Source organism: Notamacropus eugenii, chromosome 6, assembly GCF_028372415.1.
Source record: "Notamacropus eugenii isolate mMacEug1 chromosome 6, mMacEug1.pri_v2, whole genome shotgun sequence".
NCBI classification, from domain to species: Eukaryota; Metazoa; Chordata; class Mammalia; order Diprotodontia; family Macropodidae; genus Notamacropus; species Notamacropus eugenii.
The window spans coordinates 123248554-123275064 of NC_092877.1; the positions used below are offsets into that span (position 1 = coordinate 123248554).

General features: G+C 38.5%; 1 protein-coding gene and 1 pseudogene across 2 annotated transcripts in view; both read left to right on the plus strand.

Annotated features, from left to right (window-relative positions):
- LOC140511769 (UPF0462 protein C4orf33 homolog) overlaps positions 1-26511 on the plus strand; it is a 94311-nt gene that overhangs the window by 64820 nt on the left and 2980 nt on the right. Inside the window, exons 7-8 of one of the 2 annotated variants that reach the window (XR_011969665.1) lie at positions 10741-10895; positions 11355-11792. The exons of the other annotated variant lie outside the window; for it this stretch is intronic. The gene's annotated coding sequence lies outside the window, so the exon portion shown is untranslated. Of the gene's footprint in view, positions 1-10740; positions 10896-11354; positions 11793-26511 lie in introns of those variants that run through there. 2 annotated transcript variants of the gene reach the window in all.
- On the plus strand, positions 8440-9266 carry LOC140511770 (GTP-binding nuclear protein Ran pseudogene; annotated as a pseudogene).

A 26511-nucleotide genomic window follows, 5' to 3' on the forward strand; every position in this document is an offset into this window, starting at 1 on the left:
AGAACTCCAGAACTCAAGCAATTCACCTGCCTCAGCCTTCTTAGCGGCAGTGGCTATCACTACGCCTCCTAACCCATGCTTTTCTCTTTTCATCATGCTACCTCCTATACTTGAGATAAGCCTGAGAACGATAGTTCATATTCTTTCCTGTTGTCTATAGGGAGAGTTATCCAGTTATGAAATCGTCTAGTTTAAATAGACCCAAGAAACTTGGTTGACAGGAAGGTGAAACAATGGGTGTCATAACTTCTTTCTATTTACTAGTCACAGGGAACATTTTCAAGTATAAAAACAACCCTTACCCTAGTAATGGAGTAGGGTAACCCCTAGATGCAGGTTTTATTAGGTGAGTTCAGAACAAGACAGAATTAGTCAATCAATAAGCATTTCTTAGGCATCTACTGTATACAGCCAAAGGAGATGCAAATTCAAAGGAAGAAGCAATTCCTATTCACTTAGAACTTCTAACATATACGTATATATAGTGGTTTGGTCATTTTCAGTTGTGTCTGACTCTTTGTGACCCCATTTGGGGTTTTCTTGGCAAAGATACTGGAGTGACCCCATTTCTTTCTCCAGCTCATTTTACAGATGAGGAAAAGGATACAGACAGGGTTAAGTGACTTGCTTGGGTTCTACAGCTAGTAAGTGTCTGAGGCCAGATTTGAACTCGGAAAAATGAATCTTCCTGACTCCAGGCATGGCACTCTATCCACTGCTCCATCTAGCTGCTCAGATAAGTCTATACAGAAAAAACAGAAAGAAAATGAATATGAAGTAATTAAAAACAAGGTAGTTAGCAAGGTGCTGGCAGTTTGGGGTAGGGATCAGGAAGCACTTTATGCAGAAGGTAGTAGTTGAGCCATGTCTTGAAAGAAGAGAAGTGGAGGTAACAAGACAGTGTATCTCAGGCAGGAAGAATGTCTAGTTCAAAGGTATGGACAAAAGATGGAGGTGCAGCTAGGTGGTGCAGTGGATAGAGCACAGGCCCTGGAATCAGGAGGACTTGAGTTCAAGTCTCGTCTCAGACATCTGACACTCACTAGCTGTGTGATGGTGGGCAAGTCATTGAGACCTGATTGCCTTCCAATAAGAAAAGAAGCTAAAAGATTGGGTGTCATGTGTAGAACAGAGAGTAAGCCAGTTTGTCTAGATCACAAGGTGAAGGAGGGGGAGTAACGTCCAATTAGGTTAGAAAGATAGATTGGGGAAAGACTATAAATGCCTTTAGAATCAAAAGAGTGTTTATTTTTTTTTTATCCTAGAGACAATAGGAATCTGTTGGAGTTGATTGATTAGGAGGTGCCATAGATCAATTTTAGCCTATATTTGAACCATAGAATAACAAGAAATTACTTTTCATAAATAAAGAACATTGATTTTATATCTTCTCTAAAAAATATCATACCTCCCAAAGCATCATAGCCTCTTGGGCTCAATGATTTCTAAGGTCATGGAATAATACAACTTGAGACTTGGAAAGGATTTCAGAGGTCTTTGAGTCCAACACTGGACTGGAAATCTGAATTCCTTCTACAATATTCCTGAAAAAGTGTTCTTTTATTTTTGGCTTGACCATCCTCATTGGCAGGGAATTCACTCCCTTATAGGGCAGCCCATACCATGGAGAGGTATTGAATGAAATGGGTCTTTTTTTATTATTTCATGCTGGAGAAGTGATCCATTGTGACTCAGAAGAATAAGTATGTGATCACTCTTACTGAAAATTTTTGAACTTTCCAAATCTTGAAATATTCTAAAGTCAAGACTGTTAAAGAAGAAGTTGTTGTTACTTGTCCTTTGTTTCTGAAGAGGATTAATGACTTCAGGAAGTTGATGTCATGATTGGCAAGTGAATTGGATTTAAGTGAGGCAGGGCAGTGCAAAGTCACCAGCCTCACTGTTTCCTCTGGAGCCATGTAGGTCCAGTGGTAACACATAGATCAGGTTACCTGGAGATGGTCCTGGATGCAGTCTGAGACTTTGGGGCTAGTTGGTACAGTTGAAAGAGCACCAGGCTGGAGTCAGGAATACATTCAAATCTGGCCTCAATTGATAGCTATGTGGCTGGGTAAATTAAAGAAGCAGTATAGTATAATGGAAAGAGACCTGGTGTCTGGAATAAGAGGGTCTGTATTCAAATCCTGGTCCTGATGTTTACTTCCTGGAGTAAGTCTCTCAGCCTTTCTGGGCTTCTTAGTTTCTGCATCTCTCAAAACAAGGGTGTTATATTGGATGTGTTGATGGATATTTAACCTGGAGATGAGAAAATTGAGGAGGGGACTGAAGAGCTATTATGTGGAATACAGACTAGATTTGTTGTGCTGCACTCCAGAAGGCAGACCTTGGAGCACTGAGTGAAAACTGCAGAGACACAAATTTAGACTTGCATTAAGGAATAAATTCCTAACAATTGTAGTTATCCAAAAGGGTTACCTTGGGAGGTAGTAGGTTGTCTATCAATGCAGGTTTTTAAGCTAAAGTTGGTTAACCTATTACTAGGGGTATTGTAGAAGAGATTCTTGTTCCGGTGTAGATTGAAACTGAAGACCACTGAGATGTCTTCTAGCTCTGAAATGCAGTGAGAATGTGATGCCTAAGGTTCCTTCTTTCTCTAAATCTATGATCCAAGTAATCCTTAATTTAATCTTACTTAAACTAATGAAATAGTTAAGGCATGAGAAGAAACATTTTGGCTGAGGCACTTGTCAGTTTATCTACAAATTCTCCAATTCTCCCAAGGTATTAGTGAAGAAATTTGCCTTTCCTTGAGGGGAGATAAGAATCCAAGTAACTGTTTCATTGCTTAGCAACTGCTTGTATCTCCAGTGCCCCTGATAGCTTGGCCAGTATATTATCATTTATTCTTTGGTCTCTGTAGCTTATATAATTTTAGCTTTATGGTAAAAAATGTATAACTTTCCAGTAATAGTCCTATAGCAAAAGAACTGGACTGGAGGAAAATGTAGGGTGGGGGAGGGGGAAGGTCAGTGTGTTGTTGAGTAGATAAGTTGACTTTGTCTAACAATGACAACCAAAAAATGACTACAGATATGGAAATTGGCTAGCACCGGAAACCATCATTTATCCTGCAACAGGAGCTGGGCTGAGTTTTCCATTGTCATTCAAATTCTTCTCCTTAACTGGAAAACCATTTTCAATTTTCAAGTTTTTATTATTCACCATATTCATTCTCCCTGAAATTAACTTACTCTTTAATCCTTAAACTTTTTAATTTTCTCTGTTCTAGTTGATCACTTTTGTGGTTGTGATCCAGGAACTGTCTGGAGGAAACTTTTTTCCAAAATGTTTCTACCCAGTGTATATTGCTTCAGTAAAAGGCAGAATAGATTATCAGGCCAAGTTACCCAGTGGCAGCTGGTATGGGAATGGGCTCCATTCCTAATTTGCTAGGGTGATTTACCTAACTCTTGTGCATTTCAAGTTATTTCAATTAATATGGTAAATGGTGAAATTGATCCACAACACCATCTTCTCAATAAAGCATAGTCTGGATTCATTCCTTCTACCTGATTTTTATTGACCATAGCAACTATGGAAACTCCAGTAGATCTAAAATCTCATTAATGTGGGTCTAATTACATGTAGCTGCCAGCTATTCCCTCCCATAAATTAGCCACAGGACAACCTACTGTAGTTCAAAGAGTGCTGGATTTTGAGTCAAGACCTCAGTTTGAATTCTGGCAGTGTGATCATATGGAAAATGGAGCTAATAATACTTATACTGTTTCTATCACAGGATTTTTGTTGGATTTTATTTATTTATTAGGAAAGCACTTTGTTAACCTTAAAGTGCTAAAAATAATTTGTGATCAATTACTATTATTTCAGCTTTATGGCTAGTCCAAGAAGCACTCAGTCCATTTTTTTTTTTTTGTGCAGTGTGGAAATTCATCTTGACTTAAATCTTGCCACTGGACTCTGATGACTCAGTGGAGGAGAGAGTGAGGTTGACAACTTTTTGAAGCTCTGCCTCACTTAAATCCAATTCACTCACAAGTCAAGACATCATGCGATATCATTGGTCCTCTTTTAGAACAAAGGATGAGTGACAACAGTATTTTTGGGGATGTGATGCTAGATGGATGTATATGGAAGAATATCCACTTCCCACAATGTGGCAGTGCCATTACACAAAGAATATTAATGAAAATACATGAGCATCCACAAAGGATTCCCTTATATCATTTCACTAAATCAGTTCAATTCAACAATAAGTATTGATTCAACACCTCCTACGTACAAGGCAGTATGGGATAGCAAATAGAGGACTGGCCTTAAGAGTCAGGCTGACTCTGGCACAGTTTAACTGTGTGACCCTGAGTGACCTTCATAGTGATGCAGGCACAATCTTTAAGACTATCAGTTGTAGTCAAGTTTTGGACATATATCAGCGCCAGGGGAGGATATTTCTTTCTTTTTCTTTTTTTTATTGCAGACTTAGTGATCATCAATAACACAAACAGTTCAATATACCAAGTTGAACAAGAAAGAGGATTATATATCAAATTTAACAAGGTAGTAATGAAATTGCTCTAACTCTATTTGTGTCCTCATCAGTATATCTTTTTGTTTTTCTTTTCTGTGCATTTAAAATATTTATTGATTTCTTTTTTTGCATCTTTCTGACTATCCATTAATGTTTCTGCTCTCTTTCATACCCCTACCTTCTGCAAAGAAAGAGGCCCTTCTTTGCAATTAATATGGACAGTCCTGAAAAACAAATCAGTACAGCCACATGGAGAGAATTTTCATACCAGGAGTCCCATAGAGGATTTATATCACAAGTACAGATGACTCTCTCCTTTTCAACCCCAATGAATAAATATAGTAGCTGTGTCATATGTTGAGGACAGAAAGATAAAAGTAAAAAAAAAAAATTCCCACACTCAAGAGTTCACACTCTTCTGAGGGATAAAATGTGTACATAGATAAGTAAATAATAATAAAATACGAAGAGAGATAGTGTATTAACATGTCAAGGGAGGATGGAATCAAGGAAGGATTTATAATTCACTTTTCCTTAGTGCTTGAGGTTAATGAAACACTTTCCATCCCTACCACAACAGCTATGTAAATAGTGCAAGAATTTTCACTCCTATTTTGTAGGTGAATAAAGTAAGGACCAGAGAAGGAAGAGACTTTATCATGGTCCTTTGATTAATTTTAAAAGGATAAACCTTGCTAGGTGTGGTGGCACATGCCTATTGCTGGGTTGTCAGTTCTCTTGAATTCAGGAGTTCTGAGCTATAGTGGGCTAAGTTGAATAGATATCTGAATTAATTTCAATTAATGTAATAAGCCCTTGGGAGTAGAGGATGCATCAGTTTGCCTAAGGAGGCATGAATTAGTCCAGGCTAGAAATGGAGGAGGTCAAAGTCTCCTTTTGTATTAGAATGAAAAGAAAGAAGGAAGGAAGAAAGAAGAAAGGATGGAGAGAAAAAAGAAAAAAGGAAAGGAGGAGGAAAGGAAGAAAAATGAAAAAAAAAACAATTAATTGAATTAATTAGGTATGACCTAATACAAATGACTTGCTATGTTTCCAAGGTTTTAATTATTCCTTCTTCCATTTACTCATAACAAGAGGGGAAAAAAGAGATTAGTACTAAACTGACTGAGTTTTCTACCCTTAATGAGTGTTGTTGCCTATTTGCCTTTCTTAGTGAGAGGTTTAGAATTTATTTCAAACGTTCACTTTAGATAATAAATATAGTTACCTTAAAAGGTTGCTTAGCACAAGCAATTACAAGAAAACTCAGTCAAAGACACAGGGACTCTCAAAGTTATTATTCAAACATAAACAATTTGGATTATGTCAGCTGGGATCAATTTGCTATTGTGAAAAGGCAGTAGCTGCAGTGGGGAGAGGGTGTCAATTTTTAAAATGTTAGCACAGCGGGAGCTCTTATATGTTCTTGAAGAGGACCATGATATCAGGGAGAGGATGCCATGCCGTACAAGTGAATTGGATTTAAGTGAGGGAGGGCTGTGAAAAGTCTTTGGAACATCTGGGTCTAGAGGCAAGATATAGAACAGATGACTGGAGACGTGTCCTCTCAGGGGTAGAATGGTGTAGTAGATAGAACATTTGATTTAGACCCAGGAAGATTGGTTTGAAATTCCAACTTTGACATTTACTAGTTGTATTATTCTGGGTAAACCACTTTGCTTCTCTCAAAGATCTTCAATAATTCCATTTGTAAAATGGTGGCTATAACTCATAAAGAACCCACCTAAGTTTTATCACATGTAAAAGTAATAATACCTGGATAACCTATGGATTTCATTATCATCTATGCATAGGACTATGCAAATGTTCAAGATCTAGACACAATCTCCAGTTATTATGAATGTTGTTGTCGTTGATGATGAGGATGATGATGTTCCTCTCAAGCAACTCCAGTCCTAAGTACTTAGCATGTGATAATTTATATTTTGGATACTTTTCTTTTTCCTATGCCACAAATAAAATACAAACTCCTTTAAGAGTTTGTCTTCTAATTTAATATTTTTCATCTTTGTATCCCTAAGCCATTAGCACTGGCCTGGCTCATTTTTGCTTTGTGGAGTTGACTGTGTCTCCATCTGCCATCTTTGCTTTCTCTCTGTCCAGCATCAGCATACAGATTCGTGGTTGTTGTCTTTCATTCTTAGAGAGGACCAAAATGACATCAATATGTTAGAGTCAAGTTATAATGTGTCTGACTATGGCTAATTAGACCCATATGAGCTTGGAATGCTCTACCACAGGTCAGGCACAAACAGTCCATGGGGACATTTGGGGTGGATCCCCTAAATTTGTTTATCTCATGTTTCTTTTGAGCTACTTCAGTTCTTCATGGAGCACAGCACTTTCTCTGATGAGGGCACTCCATATGGAGCAGTCCTGTGCCAGTGTCTCCCATGTCACACAATCAATTCCAAAGTTCTTAAGAGAAATCTTGAGAATATCCCTGTATTGCTTCTTCTGACCACTATGTGAGTACTTGCCCTATGGGAGTTCTCCATAAAATAGTCTTTTAGGAAAGTGTATATTTGGCATTCAAACAATGTGGTCAGCCCATCAGAGTTGCACTCTCTGCAGTAGAGTTTGAATGCTTAGCAGTTTAGTTTGAGAAAGAACCTCAGTGTCTGGTATCTTGTCCTGCCAAGTAATCTTCAGAATCTTCCTAAGACAATTCAAATGGAAGTGACTGAGTTTCTGGCCTAGTGTTGGTATACTGTACAGGTTTCATAGATATACAGCAATGAGGACTACACAATGACTCTGTAGACCTTCAGCTTGGCAGTCAGTCTCCAAACCCTGAGCTAGCATGAATGAACCTCATTGTCAATGTATACTTCCCAAAAAGTTTACTGCCAATGTAAGTGAACTTATCTACAGCATTCAAATTTTGTCCATTTGCTGTAGCCTATGGTTCCATGTGTACATGTTGTGATGCTGGCTAATGGAGTACCAGTATATACTTGGTGTTAATTGTTAGGCCAAAATTAGCAGAAGCAGCAGAGAAATGATCCATACTTTATTGTATCTTACCTTCAGAGGCTGCATTGAGGGCACAATCATCAGTAAAGAAAAAATCATGCACCAACACTCCCTCCACTTTGGTCTTGGCTTGTAGCCTTTTCAAGTTGAAGAATTTACCATCAGTATAGTAGGTGACTTTGATGCCATGTTTATCCTCATTGAAGCCATTTGACAATATGGCTAAAAATATCATGCTAGCCTTGTTTCACTCCATTGGTGACTGGGAAAGGATAACAGCATCGTCCATTATACAGAATCCAGGCAATCATGCTGTAGTGAAATTGATATATGATACCAACAAACTTCTCTGGGCAATCAAATTTTAACCTAATTTTCTACAAGCCTTCATGATTGACTGCACCAAAAGCTTTGGTCATGTCTACAAATGTTGTGTACAGACCTCTTTTCTGTTCTTGGCATTTCTCCTGGAGTAATTGGGTCTCCTGAGTGGCAAATGCTATATTGACATAGAACACAGAACAGTACAATTGGAACTATTTGAGAAAAAAGTTAAGGTAGCAAGCGTAGACAGGTTTTTCTCAGAATTTTACTTTGAAAAGGAGAAGAGCTATAGCAGTTTAAGTGAAATTTTTTTTTTCAACAATTAGCTCTGAAAATCAAGCAAACTAAAATATACTCTTTCACTAGTCTATGATGAAGAGGTAGCTCTTCTCCTCTCTAAGGCTAATCCCTCTATAGATGCCCTTGATCACTTTTTTTCCTGTTTTCTATAGGAAATTACTCCCATCATTCTCTATTTTTCATGAGTTTTCAATCTCTTCCTCTCTATTTTCTTTTCTATAATGTGCAAACATGCCAAAAGTTTCCTCATTGTTTAGAAAGGGTTAAACAGTGAAAGAGGAAGAGGGAAGAGTTTTGAGTATGGAAGACAGTGTATACTTGAAATGATTAACTATAGGGTACAGATCTAGAAGGGAGAAAAGTCATTCATTCAGGTAGAGATGGAGACACTTTTGGAAGAACCATTGTGATGGCCACCCAAGGAGAACTCTACGTGCAGCTCACACCTTGTATTAGTTGGAGATGGAGGTACTGGAAAAACCATATTTGTAAAATATAATCTGACTGGTGAATTTGGGAAGTATATGGCCACACTGGGTGTTGAGGTTCATCTTCTTGTGTTTCATACTAACAGAAGTCTTATTAAATTCAGCTTAAGGGATACAACTGACCAAGAGAACTTTGGTGGTCTGAAAGATGGTTATTACAACCAAGCTCAGTGTGTCATTATAATATTTGATGTATAAGAGTTACTTACAAAAATGTACCTGACTGGTATAGAGATCTGGTACAAGTATGTCAAAATATCCCTATAGTGTTGAGCGGTAACAAAGTGGATATTAAGGACAGAAAAGTCAAGGCGAAATCAACTGTCTTCTATAGGAAGAAGAATATTAAGTATTATGATATGTCAGCCAAAAGTAACTACAACTTTGAGAAGCCCGTCCTTTGGCTTGCTAGAAAACTTATTGGAGAACCTAATTTGGGGTTTTTGCCATGCCTGCTCTTGTACCTCCAGAGGGTGTCATGCACCCAGCACTGGCAGCACATTATGAGCAAGACTTACAGATTTCTCAGACAATTATGCTCCCTGATGAAGATGATGACCTGTAAGGGAGTGAAGCTAGAGCCCAGTTATCTAGGCAATTGTCTTGTGTTATTAGTAGTGTAGAAGGTTTGCCACTTCATTACATAGCTGAACAGAACATGTGATTTATAGAAGAAGCAGTGGTGAGAAAGAAGTATGTCTGCTTTTCCCCTTGAACCCATATGTTGGAAGGGTGATCATAGTAATACTAATAATTATAGCTAACATTTATACAGAGCTTGTTAGGTGCCAGGTAATGTGCTAAGCAGTTTGTAATTATTAGCTTATTTGATTCTCACAATGACTCTGGCAGGTAGGTGCTATTATTATCTTTATTTTACAGATGAGGATATTGAGGAAAAGAGAGGTCAAGTGACTTGCCCAGGGTCACAAACTAGGAAGTATCTGAGGCAAGATTTGAGCTTAGGGCTTCCTTACCCCAGGTCCAGTGCTTTATCCACCATACCACATAGCTGATAGAAGGTGTATTTAGTACTAGAAAGTGGCTATGGATGTAGTATTTTCTGGAGGTGGCGGAGCAGGGGAAGGGAAGGAGCCAAGATTCCTTGAGTGCCAGAAAAAGAAAGGCATATAAGAGAAAAAAGGGCTAGGACAAATGGAAGTTTGTTAGCAATAGACAGAATTTAAGTGAGACATGATGGAAGGGGAGGTCAGAGTTAGACTGGGACTTATTAAGAGTATTGCCAAGTTTAACAGAGATGAGAAAATGACACATGGTAACAAGAGAGGGAATGGTGTTCTATATTAAAGGGATTAGGCAAGAGGAAGATGGGAGTTTTCTAGCTTTAGGATGGGAATAAGCAGTACCTTTTGATAGGGAATCATATCTTCAAGAGTCTTTTGAATGGAGTTTTCTCTCAAGTTCTAGTATAAAAGGAAATTGGAGGTGGTATAAGAGATTGTGTTTAACAGATGAGGTCTAGATAGCAAAGGAGTTCACTCTCTAAGTCTCTGAGTATGGTCTTAATTCTATTAGAATTCCAGTCTTCTGCTTCTGAATATCTGGTATCCTGGCACATGAAACATGATGTTCTGGATGTCCTGCAAGTGTCTGAGGCTCTGATGCTAGGGTTTGCTCTTATTATGTTCACTTGACCCTGACATTGAGTACTATGTATTATATCAGGCCCAGTTCTTGGAGGTTCAAATATTCCTGGACATCTAGGGAGAGTAAAGAAGAAATGGTAGTGCTTTGGGTTCCTCTACAACCGGAAATCTTCCTTGAGAATCAAATAACTTGGAAACACCATTAACAGAGTCACATAAATACTAACCAAACAGCGTTTTCTCCCAAAGACACTGCCAATAACAATGAATGGGCCCAAGGAGGACCTTTACTTTAGCTCCAAGTATTGTTTTTAGGACTAACCCATTACGTCACTAAAAGAACGATGGCCCTTTGTACACCAGTGTAGGGATGGAAGTTTGTGCAGGGGGCCAATGTATCATCTCAGTTAGGTGTCTGCCAGAACTCTCATTAGGATGAGAGAGCAACAGCTTTAACTGAACACTGGAGATTTTCAAGTGCCTCACAAAGATGATTTCAAATTGTTATCCACAGACTAGACAGAACCTCTGGGAGCCTAGTCATTCCGGAAAAGAGACAAAGATTTCACCTGGTGAAGTAAGAGCAGTCAATAGGCATGGAAGAAACCGAGCATTTTGAGGGTTTCACGGAGAAAGTTTTATGAACTTTAGACAAGATGTGCTAACCAGGTCAGTAAACAATTGTGTATAATGTAAATTGTGTATAATATAAAAAAGAATTTCATATAAATGAGTATAAGGACTTACATTTCTTTAGTAGCTCCAGAAGTTGCAATGTAATTTCTTCCCGAACATCCCCATAGTCTAACACAGTGCCTTGAAAATAACAAGCACTTAATAAATACTGGTTGAATTGAAACTCTCCCTTTAAGTTAGGCACTGCAACATTTGTATTTCCATTTTACAGATGAGGAAACTGAGGCTCAGAGAAGTGAGATGGCTTTTAAGATAAGATTTAGAGAGAAGATGGACCTTAAAGACTATGTTGTCTAATCATCTCATTTTCTGACTGATCAATTTAAGTTTGAGAAGGTTAAACAACCCGTCTAAAGCCTCAAAGGTAGCATGCAGCAGAATCTGCATTTGAACTCAGGACCTTTGATGACCAATCCACTGTTCTTTTTGCAGTCCCTGAGACCATCCATTAGCAAATATCTGAGATGCAAGAAATAGCCTCAAGAAAGAGAAGGAAATGTATGTCATCTTGGATGAAAATATGGGAAGGCCAAGGTCTGTCTGATTTAGAACAGCAACATATAATACTGGAGAAGAGGCTAATGTTATCAGTGATGGTTCACATATATGATTTTTATTATAATTTTTTGATTGGGAAGCCTAAGTCAATATATTTTTCATCTTCCCATTATGGGATATTTATGAAAATTTTTATACTCCTATAGTTAAGGGAGATGAGCAATCAGGAATACTCTTCTGAAAGTCATAATAGCAGTGCTGTCCTTGTGAATAATGGGCACAGTTTTGGATTTTAATTTAGCTTTCTGTATACCAAAGAGTGGAATGATCCTAAATAGGTCCCTCAGTATTTACCAATGAAAACCTGAACAATTCATTTTTATCATAACTCTTTGATTTGTAAATTCTCTTCAGTGAAAAATGACTACTCCATTGTTAAAATAGTCAGACACTCAAAACTTACAGTAATGTTAGGATCTTGAGTAAGGGCTGTTCCCTTGTGGGGAGAATTTTTCCCATTCCACTGTTCATTTGTAAGGACTGTCATGAGAAGGGGAAGACAAGACAGTTCTTAGCCTCAGAATAGTCTCAAGGCTGGTGTGTTGGTCACTTGGTGATTTGTTCAGTTGATATGGTGTTGTAATCAAAGCAGCCTGGTACAGAGGCAATGAGAAGGTTTTTCAAGTGTGAAAGTGTACACTAGGTGTGCAATCAGCTGAGAGATTCGGGAATAGGTATGAGACAGATTCCCTGTGAAGTGATATCAGGTAGAAGTTGTTTGGGAGTCGTCTGATAATTCAATTCAATGAATAGATTTAGATGGGACCTGGTGGCCACCTAGTCAGACTCTGTTCTTTTAACTGATCAGGCACAAAGGCTCAGAGAGATTAAGTGACTTGTCCAAGTTCATACCAGTAGCAAGTGGCAGAGCTAAGACTCAATAAGCGTTTTTAAGTGGCTGATATGTACCAGACCCCAGGAATACTCAGGCAAAGCCAAAACTGTCCCTGCCTTTAATTTTCTTAGAGCTTTCAGTTAGGGAAAATGCACATAGGAGAAAATACAAAAGATGTATCAAGTAATAATGGTTCACACTGATATAGCACTTTAAGGTTTGAAGAACATTTTACACATATTTTCTCATTTTTTCCCCCATTTGTGTCTTTGTTACTCTAGTGCCTAGGCACGTAAAAGACACTTATTAAGTACTTGTTACATTGTTACATTGTTACATTGAATAGAAGTCTCATTTAATTGGTAAAGATAAAATTATATCAAAGTAAAAAATAAGTTGTGTGCTGGAAAGAACTTGTAGTGTGGTTAATAGTTTTCCTTCCTCAATTTTCTGATGTCACACTAATGATGATAAGCTATAAACTATAATTTTAAATTATTGATATCTGACTATTGATTTCAGAATGTGGTAGAGATAGGAATGAGATAGCACTGGATAATCTAGGATACCCGTAGATCTAACAACCAATTTTCATCCCAAAATCAAAGAAAAGGTAGGAAAATAAGTTTAATGGTTGAAAAATGAATTTTAACATTAGTTTTCCCTGATGTCCATTAAAGTTTTGGCCCCTTGAAATTTCCTCCTAGAGCTTCTGGGAGGAAAATTAGGTATCTTCTTGAAGTACCCAGGTGGGCACTTGGAAAATATTTATGTGTCTCCATCTCACATTCAAAGATGGCTTTGCATATGCTTTTATGGTTGACATTCAAGTATTCTAATAGTAGATATTTATTTGCCTTTTGTGTTTTTAAAGTGCCCTTCCTGCACAACTGGGGATCAAAACATTAGTTCTACTATTCTATTTTCTGCAAAAATCCACGTTGACATAATTTCTTCTGCTAGTAATCAATGGAACATCTGGTTCATTAGAATTCTGGGGCTCTGTCTCTCTCTTGCCTAGTAGAGGCTCAATGGGATGGAGGCTAATTATTAGGATAGGACAAGGACTAGCCACTTCTCATCACAATCATCAAATCCAGAATGGGTCTGGTGCAGCTGGCATAGCTGCAGGAAGTGCTGTTTTCTGGGCAGATGAGAGTTGAGAGTCTGATTGCATTTTAGATTAATTTATAATGAAAAAGACATTAATACTCCCAGTCCCTAAGATAGTTGGGCATATAAAACAGGCAGTGAATCTTCAAATATTCCTTTCTATGTCCTTTGTAGTTTGAATTTGGTTTGTAATCAGAATTTTACCTCTTGAGTTCATAGTTAAGTCCAGATAGTGACCCTTCCCTGCCTTTCCCTTCCCTTCCCTTCCCTTCCCTGCCCTCCTCCTCCTCCTCCTCCTCCTCCTCCTCCTCCTTCTTCTTCTTTTTCTTCTTCTTCTTCTTCTTCTTCTTCTTCTTCTTCTTCTTCTTCTTCTTCTTCTTCTTCTTCTTCTTCTTCTTCTTCTTCCTCTTCCCTGTCTCTTTGCCTATGTTTGTCTGTGTCTTTCTCACATATGATAAATTCTGTTTTTGTTAGCTAGGAAAATCTTACAGTTTGCCTTCTAGGTAAGCTCAATAGAATTTTTCTATATTCTTAAAAAACACAGAATTTGAATCACTGAATTGTTGTTTGTCCTTCATTTTCAAAGAGAACCATGATGTCAGGAAGGCGATAACATGACTTGTGAGTGAATTGGATTTAAATGTGGTAGGACTGTACAAAGTCATCAGCCTCACTTTCTCCTCTGGAGTCATCTGGGTCCAGTGGTAAGATTAGATGGCCCCTAGTGGTGGTAAGGGAATTTAAAGAATCCTTGATTGGCTGGATTGTGGCAGTTTTTATTGCTGCTAGAGGGGGAAAGGGAGAGAAATAGAAATCCTCCTTTCTCTCTTATAGGAACTCTGTGCAGGAGAAAGCACTAGAAAAGAGTCCCATAAGACAAGGACATCCCCCCATCCCCATGCCCCAAAAGAGAGTGGAGCCATTTTCATAGCTCTTATAAATTGCAGATAGGGTGGTTTCTCTCCCCAAATCCTCTTCCTCCCCATAAAAATCATGTCTCTCAATTGCTGGTCCCTTTAAGCGTGGCCCTAGTCATTGGAGTTCCCTGTGCCATCCCAACAAGATAGCTGTTATTCAGGAAAGGATTGAAGCTCATAACGTGCTCCACAGGAAGTTCTCCGGAATAGTAAATAAGATTCCCTGCTTATTCCAGATAGATAGATCTCTTGTATTTATTCATCTGTGTGCATATTGTTTCCCTCCAGCAGAAGTACTGGAGAATATAAGCTTCTTGCAGAATCTGCAGCTACTAGGATGATTTCTTACACTGTGGAGACATGTAATAAATGCTTGTTGATTGCACTAACCCATAGCTGATGAAGAGTGCCCTCTAAAACATCCCCAGTCAATGGTTAGCCTCTTGAAGCAACTTCTTGAAGATCCCTGGTGAAATGGAACCATCTTCTTTCTAGAACATCCCATTACACTTTGAGATAGTTGTACTTGTTGGCAGGGTTTTGCATATAGCAACCAGCCTCCCCAAATTCCACCTACTTCTCCTAATCCTTTCCTTTGGGGCAAGCAGAACAAATCTACTTCTTACTGTTTTGTTCCCCTCAGCAATACCATGGATAACTCCGTTTTGCCTGTAGCAATGTTTGATCTCTTCTCATTTGGTGCCACCTTAATTACCCACTGTATTCCACCATATGTACTCTCTGCTCCTATCAGGCCACTCTCTGCATTGTCTCCTGTCCAGTCCAGGCTTTATTCTTTCTCTATGTGCTTTTATTTTTCTTTTATTTTAAAATATATTATTATATTATTATAGTTATATATAAAGTATATATAATTTAAATATGCTGTTATTCAAATAAAATATATTATTTATTTATTAAGCTTTTTCCTCCCCCGAATCTATTTTCCTTTCTCCCATCCAAATTCCCATCATTTTTCTAGGCCTTCTCTGACCATTTATGTCCATAATGACCTTTCTCCTCCTTGAACACTTGTTAAAGCCCATACCAAGGCACACTGTTATAAGGGCAAAGAAGACATCCAGATAAAATATTCTAAGGACAGTTGGGGAGAGAGAAGGCACTTTCATCTGGGGATAGCTAGAAAAGCTTCCCAGAGAACATGAAATCTGAGCCGGACTTCACAGGGATAGATCAATTTCATCATAGGGGCAAGTGATATAGAATATCGATGGGCAGAAGCAGGAGAGTGGATCGAGAATAGAAAGTAGCTTAGTTTTGATGGGAAACAGTATCAGCAAGCTCCTGTTAAGTATTTACTGTGTGCCAGGCAGTGTGCTGAGTGCTGGTGGAAGTGAGAAGAAGAAACAGGAGAGTTCTTGCTCTCAAGGATATCACAGTCTAAGGTGGGAGACAAAATCTACATAAATCAGTACACGCAAGATAAAGACAGATTAGATAAAAAATATAAGGAGAGCAGGAACAACTTGATGAAGAGTAACGTCCAAAATGCCTGAAAAGGTGTGTCTGAGATAGGCTGTACAGGTCCTCATATGCTCTTGTAACCCATGGTGCCAAGCAGCTCCAGACTCCCATGTGCCCAGGTTCAATCTTAGAGATTTACCAACAATTACATATTCTTGTATGACTCAGATTTTTTCACCCGTGTTTCTGTCTTTCTCTCTCTCAGAGGAGATAGAGCCTCTGAATTTAACTCATTTCTAGGATATCTGAGTCAGCTCACCTGCTGGCTCTCGAGGCAACCATGAAGCATTCAGAGCAAAAAATATAGACATAAAAGGGACCTTGACTAGGACACCAGTTACCTAACAATTAATTTGACTCTATTAATAAGGGATAAACATGCAACAGCCTGAGTACACATGGTTGTTGTATATACATGCCTCTTTCCCATCTGCTAATCTGTTCACCAGTGTAGCTGCCTCTCCAGCTGGCATCTACTGCTGACTCCACTGTTGCCATGGCTGCCACCACCTATGGTCTATGACACTCCCTTGTAGTAAGATAACTTTACTCTCAAATCAGTAAAGTGATATGGAAAATCATTTTTTCTTCCCTCCTGGATCTTCTGCTTTTCTCTTCTTTCTTCCAGCCAGCAGTCCTTTCTCTCATAGCCAGCTAGATGCCTTCTGCTATGTCCCTTTGGCCCAAAGTATCCTGGGAAAGCATTTTTCTGCTTTGTCTGCTGCAATATCCTCCACGTGATCTTTCTGCTTCCCTCCCTTGGTCCTCACAAAGGGATGGAAATAAAAGGTAGAAAAGGTTTCCTTGTCTTTGTACTACATTTAGTTGAGGAGTTTACGTTTCATCCTATAGTCAGAATGGATGAACCTTTTAAAAATACTTTGATAACTATATTTCAGATTGCTTTACAATTCTACGGATTTAATTTTATGCATGATAATAGTTATCATTTATATAGGGCTTTTTATGTGCCAGGCACTGTGCTAAGCATTTTACAATTCTGTTATCATTTAGTTCTCAGAATAACCCTGGGAGGTTGGTATTATTATCATCTCCCCTCTCACAAGTGAGGAAACCGAGGCAAGCAGCAGTTAAGTGACTTGCCCAGTGTCACAAAGCTAGTGAATGTCTGAGGCTAGATTTGAACTCAAGTCTTCCTGACTCCAGGCCCCAATACTCTTTCCTATGCATAATCTCCTTGTCCCTATTTTAAAATATTATTCTTAGAGTTGCTCCATTGGCTTCACCAGACTTACAAAGAGGTCCATGACACCAAAAAGGGCTCAGACTCCCTGCTCCTAGGCAGTAGGGAGCCATTGATGGTATTTGATTGGGGAGTGACATGGTTTTTACTTTGCATTAGAATATTATTTTGGCAGATGGGTGGAGGTGACATTAGGCTGGAGCTAGGTGGCCAGGTAAGAGGCTGTTCAAATAGTCTAGGTGAAAGGTGCTAAGTCTGTGAACCAGAATGCCAACATCCTGAGTAGAGAGGAGACAGATATGAATGGGATCACAGAGAAATTAGAATTTTCAGCATCTTGCCAGTGATTGCGGGGTGGTGGTGGTAGCAAGGAGTAGAGAAGAAAAATACAAGAAAGAGTCCCTCGCTCCCTCCCTCCTTGCCTCCCTCCCCTTTTCAGGTGACAAGTTTCAACCTAGAAGCTTGACTTCTTAAGAGGAAAATCATCTCGGGGATTTAAAAAATCACATTAAAATTTTTGAAGACATTGTTATTTGTCATCTTCATGATAAATCAGAAATGTGTGTTTGAATCTTGACTCTGAGCCACATGAATCAATCCACCAACCTTTATTAGTGCCTGCTATGTTCCAGATGTTGGGGTTAAAAAGACAAAATGGAGACAGTTGTACCACCTGGGTGATCTTGGGCAAGTTCTTTCCTTCTCTCAGCCTCAATTTTCTTATGTGTAAAAAGAGGGGGCTGTAGTAGATGAGATCTAAGGTCACATAAAGCTCTATAATAATATTTTTATAACTCACTACACTTTGTTAACAAGCAGCTCTCAGCTCTGGCATCTCTAGGGTACCCAGCAACATCTGTAAGCCTTTTGATTCTCCAATGGTGTTTTTGGTAAGAGATGTTTTCAGCCACAGAAATAAATTGTTTAAAATCTCCCCAATGTCATACGTGGGGGATAATAGCCTTCCAGTTTTGTTGTTCTTGTCACCACAGTGTCCTGGAGATGGCAGCAAAGTACATAGAAGCAGGGTAGCACACCATAACACATAAACAAGTTGGGAGATTAATGATGCAGTCCAAGGCTGCTGATGACAATCCTGGAATACATCAGCTTCTCTTATTTTACAATGACAGTGTAGATAAATAGAATGCTGATGTATTTATTAATTTAGTTTTTAATTATATTGGGCTGTATCCCTAATTCCCTTTAAGCCACTCCCTTTCCTTTACTCCTCATTTATAGACAAATTGAAAAATCTCATTTATGCCTTTAAAATTTTTTTTCCCTCTCTTTATTTCCTGGTAAACACATTGGAAATTATAAAGAGATTGAGGGAAAAAAAAAGAATATTTTCTCTTGGAACCTCAATTTTATGCAGCCATCGACACCATTTGTTATCCTGACTTCATTTTCAAATAGCTATTCTTAATCTCGGGCCACGTTGTCTTTCAATCCTGGCCTGTCAGATTTTCAGTATCTATAATGGTGTGATTAACTGGTAAGGTGATGCATGCTCTAATAACAGATTGCAAAGGACATCATATTAGACATCGTAAGAGCCCTCTTTATTCCAAAGTATACACACAATAAGGGCCCAGCAGACATGAGTTATGAGGGCTGTGCCCACAACAACAGGAGCAGCCTCACTTTGGAGTGCAGGCAGAAACGTTATTAAAATGAAAAAGAGAGGACTTTTTACAACCGAATTGCAACTGTTGGTTTCAATGCTCCACTTGTTTGTCAAAAGGCTGTTGGTGTGGAATCAGCTCCAGCTCCTACAAGTCTGAAATATTTTACAAGTTTAGTTGAGTAATATAAGAAACTTTTCTCAGAAGAAAGCGAAATGAACATTCCTGATAATGGCCTCGACCTCCTGGCCCCCTAAACCAATGGAATTGGATGTCACTGTTTGTGGTATTTTACTTTTGGGGGAAAGAAAATAATCCTGATTTCCAAAGATTCATAAATTTTTCAGAAGATTAAGGGGTGGAGAAGGGAATACATACTTATATAGCCCCTACTTTGTGCTGGACACTGACTGAACTAAGTGCTTTTACAAATATCTCATTTGACCCTCACAACATCCCTGGAAGGTGTTTGCTAAAAGCACTCCCATTTTATAATTGAGGAAACTGAGGTAAACAGAGCTTATGTGACTTGTCCAGGATCATGCAACTAGTCAGTATTCTAAGTCAGATTTGAATTCAACTCATCTTGACTCTAGGTTCAATGCTTTATCCACTGTGCCACTAACTCTTTCTCCTGATTAAGAAATCATGAGTTCACTGATGATGTGAATGTCTATGACCTGCCATGGGCCAAGCTTCAACCTAGGAAGGTCATAAGATCATAAACCAAAAGATACAAAGACTTCAAGGGCCAGTTAATTCAACATTGTTATTTCATAGATGAGGAAACTGAGGCCCAAAGAGTTAAGAGACTTGCCCAAGGTCACCCAAGGAATAATTGTCAGAGGCAGGACTTAATCACAGGCTCTGTGACTCTAGGGTGAATGTTCTTTTCACTCTTCTAAGCTACCTCTAAAGGTATTATTTTTAAAAATGGAACTCTATCCATTTTATCACATAGCATTTTCTTAAATGCATCTTTATTTGTTTCTTTTGTCTCATGGCTCAAGGGATTGTGTGCCAAGTAGAATGTTCATTTACACTGGAAATAGACCAGGAATATAACTGGATAGTGATCCATCTGCTCAGAGTTTAGGATCATCTTTTTATAAACAAGCAATTTTTATGTGAAGTAGAAATTATAAAATGAAAGAATTTCTGAGCTGGAAGGATTTTGGAAGCCATCTTGTCCAACCCACCCTTGAACAAAAATCCTTTCCACAATATCCCTAACCTATGGTCATCCTGCCTTTTCTTGAAAACTTCTAGGGAGGGGGAACCCAGGAGTTCCTGAGGTACCCCTTTGTAATGCTAATGAGATTCAAGATCTTCCCCGTACATTAATGGGCTTGCCCATTAAGAGGAGTTTGATTAGGGGAGATTTGCAGGAAGGTCCACACCTTTTGTTAATGAAGCACTGGTTTTCAAGGGTTGTGAGGTCTTCTGGCTCTGAAAAGTGCATATATACTCTGAGGTGAAGTTTTGTTTTGGGGCTTACTCATTGGAAATGTTTGGCCAGATGAGACTCTGTGTAGCCACCAAGGAGCCCCTCCCACCCCCCTTTGAAAACCCAGATGATGGCGCTTTTCTCTCTGATAACTATGTATGTATGGTCAGACACTTATCTGTCTATTGATCTGTCAGACAGTTGGAAGCCCTGTCTGTTGCCTGATCTTTGTTTCTCTGTATTTTCTCTGAAGTTCAGGATGCTGACTTTTTCCCCTGAACTGAATGAATGATATATGTGCTTGATTATAGTGATTGCTGACCCCTCAGAAGTTGCCTTTCCTTTTACAAAAGCAGATCAAAGGACCTGTGATAGCAGTCCCTCCTGGATGTGTCAGAGGGCTTGTTTTTATACCCTTTCATTTCTGATTGTTAGCAAGTTTTTCTTTTTTCTGCTCTACAATTTGTACCAATTGTTCCTAGACCTTCAAATGATTCTCACATGGCATCAGCTCAGGATCCTTCACCATCCTTGTCCTCCTCTGGATGCGCTCCACTTTAACAATAAATAAACCTTTATTTGTCATTTTAATTATTTATTCTTAAGAAAAGCTTTAGATCAATAAAGCTCAGAACTGAACTTAACACTTCACATGTGTCCTGATTAGGGCTGAGTACACACTAAGTACTTTCCTACTTCTAGACACTTTATTTTCTTCTCGAAATACAACCTAATATCATATTATTTTTTTTGGCTGCCATTGATAAATCATCAATTAATGAATCGACAAAATATTCTCAATTGTCTACTCTGTACTCATGCACTATATTAGGGATATAAATACAAAGAATGAAATGGTCTCTACTTGCAATGACTTTACAGTCTAATGGGAGAGACAGCATTCTAGTTGGAGAGACAACATAAATCACAAATCTTATCTATTCAATAAAATATGTTCTCATATTTTTTTTGCAAACTACACTAAGAGGATAAAACATTAAAAAACTGGAAGGACTTTGCAGTCTTGTAGAGCTTGAGGTCCAACAAGGGAGAGAAAATATGTAAACAGCTTCTACAATAGTCATAACTGTGAACATTATAGGAAATTATAAGGAAAGTATTCTTTAATGGAAAGCATTGTAGGGAAAGCTCTCTTCTAGTTTTTTTCTTTTTTTGCTATTACACACACATATACGATACAAATTGGATTAGAGTTTAGGGAAGTGGTGGCATTTGGTCTAGATCTTGAAATTTCAGTAGGCAGATCTGGGGGTACACAGGACATTCAAGATGGAGAGTCTTGTGAGAGCAAAGACAGATAGAGGTGAAACACCTGGTATATTTAGTAAGCAATGAATAGTAGAGGAGGGCCTTGAATGTCATTTTGAGGAATTTCAGCTTTATTTAACCAGCAATAGGCAACCATTTAAAGTTTTTCAAAAGGGAATGAAAGAACCCCAACTTTACTTTATAGAAAGGTTACTCTACTGGTGGTATGAAAAATGGAGTAGAAGAGGGAGACAGTGACAGCAGGGAGAGCACTTGGAGGCACTTGTTATGATATCAAGGTGAGGTCAGGGAACTATAACATTGAAGGGAAAATGGGGATTTGTTTGGGAGAGCATTACAGTTGTTTTCAAAAAAAGGGAAGGGCTTTCACGTGGATGAAAGATCAGCTTGTTCTCCTTCATCCCAGAGATAAATAAGGATAACAATGATGGTGATGATGAAAGATATCATTAATATAGCACCTACTATGTGCCAGACACTCTATTAAGCACTTCTTACAAATATGATCTCGTTTGATTCTCACAACAACCCTGTGAGGTAGGTGTTATTATCCATTGTGCTACTTACTAACTCATCTTAAGGAAAAAGTAACTGTCATGGTTATTGACATCATCACCAATGCTTTCGCTAACATTTATTTAGCAGTTTAAGGTTTGCAAAGGGCTTATTATTTAATTTTCTTCTTACAACAACTCTGAGGAAAAGGTGCTATTATTATCCCCATTTTGTAAATGAGGAAACTGAGACAGACAGAGATTCAATAACTTGCTCAGTCATGCTGCTAGTGAATGTTTGAGGCTGGATTTGAACTGACCTATAAAAAATTCAAAAGACATAGATTCTGAGTAATTAATCATTTTATTAATCATGCTAGCATATAATTAATAAAAGGGTCAGTGGTACTCTTGAATGCCAGAGATCCCTCTTGGAACCCACTCCTCGCATATGTCCTTGGAAAAGGAGGTGTTCCTGGGGGTGGCAATTGACTCTGTTTGGTTGACAATGAATGAGAATGAATATTATAATGAGAGGTGGACCTATTCTAACGAGGGGCTGGGGGATGTGATCCTGATTGCTCAGTCTTGGTCAAAGGAACTTATTTGTGCCTATATCATTCCATCTAGGGTAATCTAGACAAAAAAGGAGAATCCACTTTTTCCCAGATCTGTCTGAGTAAAACACAATGGGCCAGAATCCATCAATTCACCTAAACCAAAATGTCTTTACCTATTGAACAGATCTGAGTTTTCCCTCTCATTATCAGCCCTGCACTTCAAAGGCTGCCTGAATAATCTACAGGAGCTGATTTCTGAATGAGGAAGTAGAACGGGGAAAACCTTTAGTTTCCATTCAATAATTGGTGATTAATAAAGAGGGAAATAATCATTACTTTCAGAACTCAGGTTTTCCTAACTCCAGGTCCAGTCCTCCGTTCACTGCTGAGTCCCCTTTAGGTTGACTCAAGAAATAGTAAAATCACTAGAAGTCTCCAAGCAGAAACTGGATGGCAATTTATTGGGAGTGTTGTAAAGAGTTTCTTGTTCAGCTGTGGGTTTCATTTGTCATGGCATTTGAGATCCTTTTCAACTTTGATATCCTGGGAATGAACACACTGCAACTTATCTATAATAGAATGACAGTGGGAATGAAAACTAGGGGCAAAAAGGTATAGGTTCCTACTGTTTAGGCATATTTCTAACTGGTGTGAATATTCACCATCCAGAGAGACCTTTTTCTAACTAATTTCCGTTCATAATCTCTAAGAAGTCCAGATATTCCAGAATATCCACAAGCAGGAATATTAAGTGACTAGAAAAAAATTCATCAGAAAAGGACCAAGTTACTAAGGAATATTGATACTTTTTGAGAGAGTTCTTATGCTCCTGGGGTGGCACAGGGTGGTACTGAGCAGGGATCTGAGAGAAGGGAATCTTAAAAAAATGAAGTCACAGAGAAAAGAGAAGCAAGCTTGGTTGATTATGTTAAGGAACCTGCGTTCTGTGGCTAGATGCCAGGACTGATTTTCAGCTCATATAGTTTAAGAACATATCCCTGAGTGTATTCCTTTGTTCTGATATTCATGAAGGAAACATCTATTCACTGGCTTAGACAGTAGTAAAATGCAGATAAAGTAATGGCAACCTCTATAAAATCAGGGTGTTAAAAAAAGTAATTGCTGAAATTTTCATCTTTGTGAGGATAGAGATAATAAAGATAGTAAGTAGCTCATCTTCAAATTTTAGCACCCCCTCCTTTTGGGGGCTTTTGATGTGGGTGGAAAGAATTGAAGACACAAAGACCTATCCCTATTAAGACAAAAAGGAGTCCTGGGAGTTAGAACTTCAAAACTGTAGGAGGATGGATGTCCCTCATTTTGCCAATTTCATTTCAATCCCTTTCGTCCTTATGATTTCGGTGTTCCAATTAATTGGTGTTTCAATAAATATTGAACAGCTTCTGATTGCTAGCACTTTGCCCCTATGGTGACTAAAAGTCAATAACCACATATTTGCAAAGCACCCGTTACTTATGGACTAATTAAATCTCTCATTCATACTTGAAGTTGGCTCCGCTATCTTTCCTTCCTTTCGGTAGCTGCTTAACGTTGGTCCAGCCGCTTGGTCAGGCTAGAATCAAGGCCAATAGCATGCCAATTAAGTTTCCAAGGCATTCAAAACATACAAGAGAAAGAGAGAGACTGCTGGCTCCTTTGATGACAGCTTGTAAGCTGCAGAAAAGTTTAAAACCCTCATCTTCTGAGCTTCATTCTTGTGACAAAGATTCTAACAAAACCCGGGAGGAAAAAAAATGGAAATGCTGAATCCATTTTTGTGACAGAGCCTGGAACAAGAAGGGACAATGGTATGAAACCTTTGTACTATTTTTACAAGTCATTCTCATTAGAGTCTGAAGACTTTAGTGAGATTGGACTCCTTGGGTAATGTCCCCCTCATTCTCACTGTTGCATTTTTTTCCCAACGAAACCCATCTGCGAGCTTCTGCATGATGTGCATTTTAATTGCTGGTATGCTCCTGAAAGCCCTTCTTTTCACTAATGAATGGTGACCTTTCCTCATTCCACATTTCAAGAAATGGACACTATCCCTCATTCTAGGCAGTCAGCCAAACGATGGCCACATCCTGTTCCATGCAAAAAAAAAAAATACACATTTTCATTAAACCAGGATAATTAGAAAAAGTAGCAGAAGAGGAATATGAGTAATTCCATCAGTAATTACAGCCATTACAATAGTAATGGCCATCCCACCTCCGGTGTCTCATTATAGGCACATTCTGGTTTTTTTATGGGAAAAGGATTCATATGTTTTGTATTAGAGTGTAAAACTCTGGCTACATTAGGTATGTCTAGCTCTGGAGAAGGACTGGAGAGGCATCATTATCTATGCTTTGCAGTGATTGAGGAGAAATTCTTTATTTCCTCTTTTTCATTGTAGTTAGTGACATCCTTTTCAAGATATTCCTCTTGTTATGCATTTGGAAACAAACTCTTAAAGAGTTTTTTTTTTAAAGCAACTCATCCTAACCTTCCTTAGTTTAGTCTTGTGTTTTCCTCAGCCAAGTGACATATATCAAAACTGAAGGTTACACGACATGAATAGAAAATTTGTTATTATTATGCTTATCTCACTTGAAATTAGTGTCTTTAAATTTTAAAGCTTTTGAACCTATGATTAAATTCTCATTGCTCTGCCAGGGACTCAGCACATGTTTAAACTCTGTCTTTTGGCATTCTCATAGACTCCTATGCCTTCAGTTAGCACCTCTATGGAAATAACTTCCGAATCTCTATCTCCAGCCCTAACCTCTTTCCTGAGCTTTAGTCTTATCTCTTCCACTGTCCAATTAGGACTTCAAACTCAACATGTTCAAAACTGAACTTCTCATCTTTCCTCTATAAAATGGCCCTTTAGTTAGAATGGTAATAGTAATAATGAAAACTAACATTTACATAGTGTTTTGAAGTTGGCATGGTGCTTTAGATGTATTAGGTCACAACAACCCTGTGAAGCAGTAACATTATTCACTTTACACAGTGAATACAGAATTCACTTTATCCTGAGCAGAGACTCAGGGATATTAAGTGACCTGTCCTGGGTCAGTCAGCCAGATAGTGTCTGAGGTGAGACACAAATATGGATTTCCTGACTCTGAGTCCCATAGCCTACTGTCCAACTTCCTGATTCCTGCTGAGACCTATCAACCTCTCAGTTACACAGGCTAGATGTCTCAAGAGTCATCTTTGCCTCTTCCTTCTCCCTCACTCCCCCTTTCCAATTTTTTGGTTGTTACCATGTTCTTGTTTTCCTATAACATAGTCAGAGTGTTTTTTAAATTCTATTTTCATTGCTGTGTGCTACAAAGAATCCAAGGACATCTTGATTTAGAAGAAAACATATCCATCATATAACCCCAACTCCAAATCCTCTACAATGTATCTGAAAAGTGTCCATCCAACACTTTCCTGAAGACCTCCCATCAGACAGAAAACATTATGAGGCTGCTTATTACATTTTTGGGTACTTTCATTTAGGAAATGTTTCCTGAATGAATGAAGCATTTATTAAGTGCTTACTGTGTACAAAGGATTATGCTAAGCAATGGGGATCTTAAGAAAAATGAGACAGTCTGCTCCCAAGGAGCTCATATTCTAAAGAGAGAGAGAGAACATTCATAGAAGGTTTTAGTTGCAAGTGAAATGGAAAGGTCCTTAGGGTGCCGTGGCAGAGCAGATGGTAATGTATCTCCTTTAGTGTCATTTCTACTTAAAAAAATCCTATGCATTTCTGGTGCTGAACCATTTGATAGTATCAAGTTCTTTGGTGATAAGAACTTTCAGGGTCTTCAGTTGCTGTCACTATAGCATATTCAGGACTAGTCCACAGCCTGCATCTTGATGAAGAAATTAAAATCATGCTGGATCACTTAATAACAGATTCTGTTCTGTAAATGACTTATTTTGTCAAATCACATTTCTTAGTTCTGGAGTTAAGTCCAAGAATGCAATTGTCCTTACAATTCAGTTTAAAGGTGTGGTTGGAAGGGAATGCTGTTATCACTCATGCGGTTAGATCCTGGGACATCTGCTTGCTG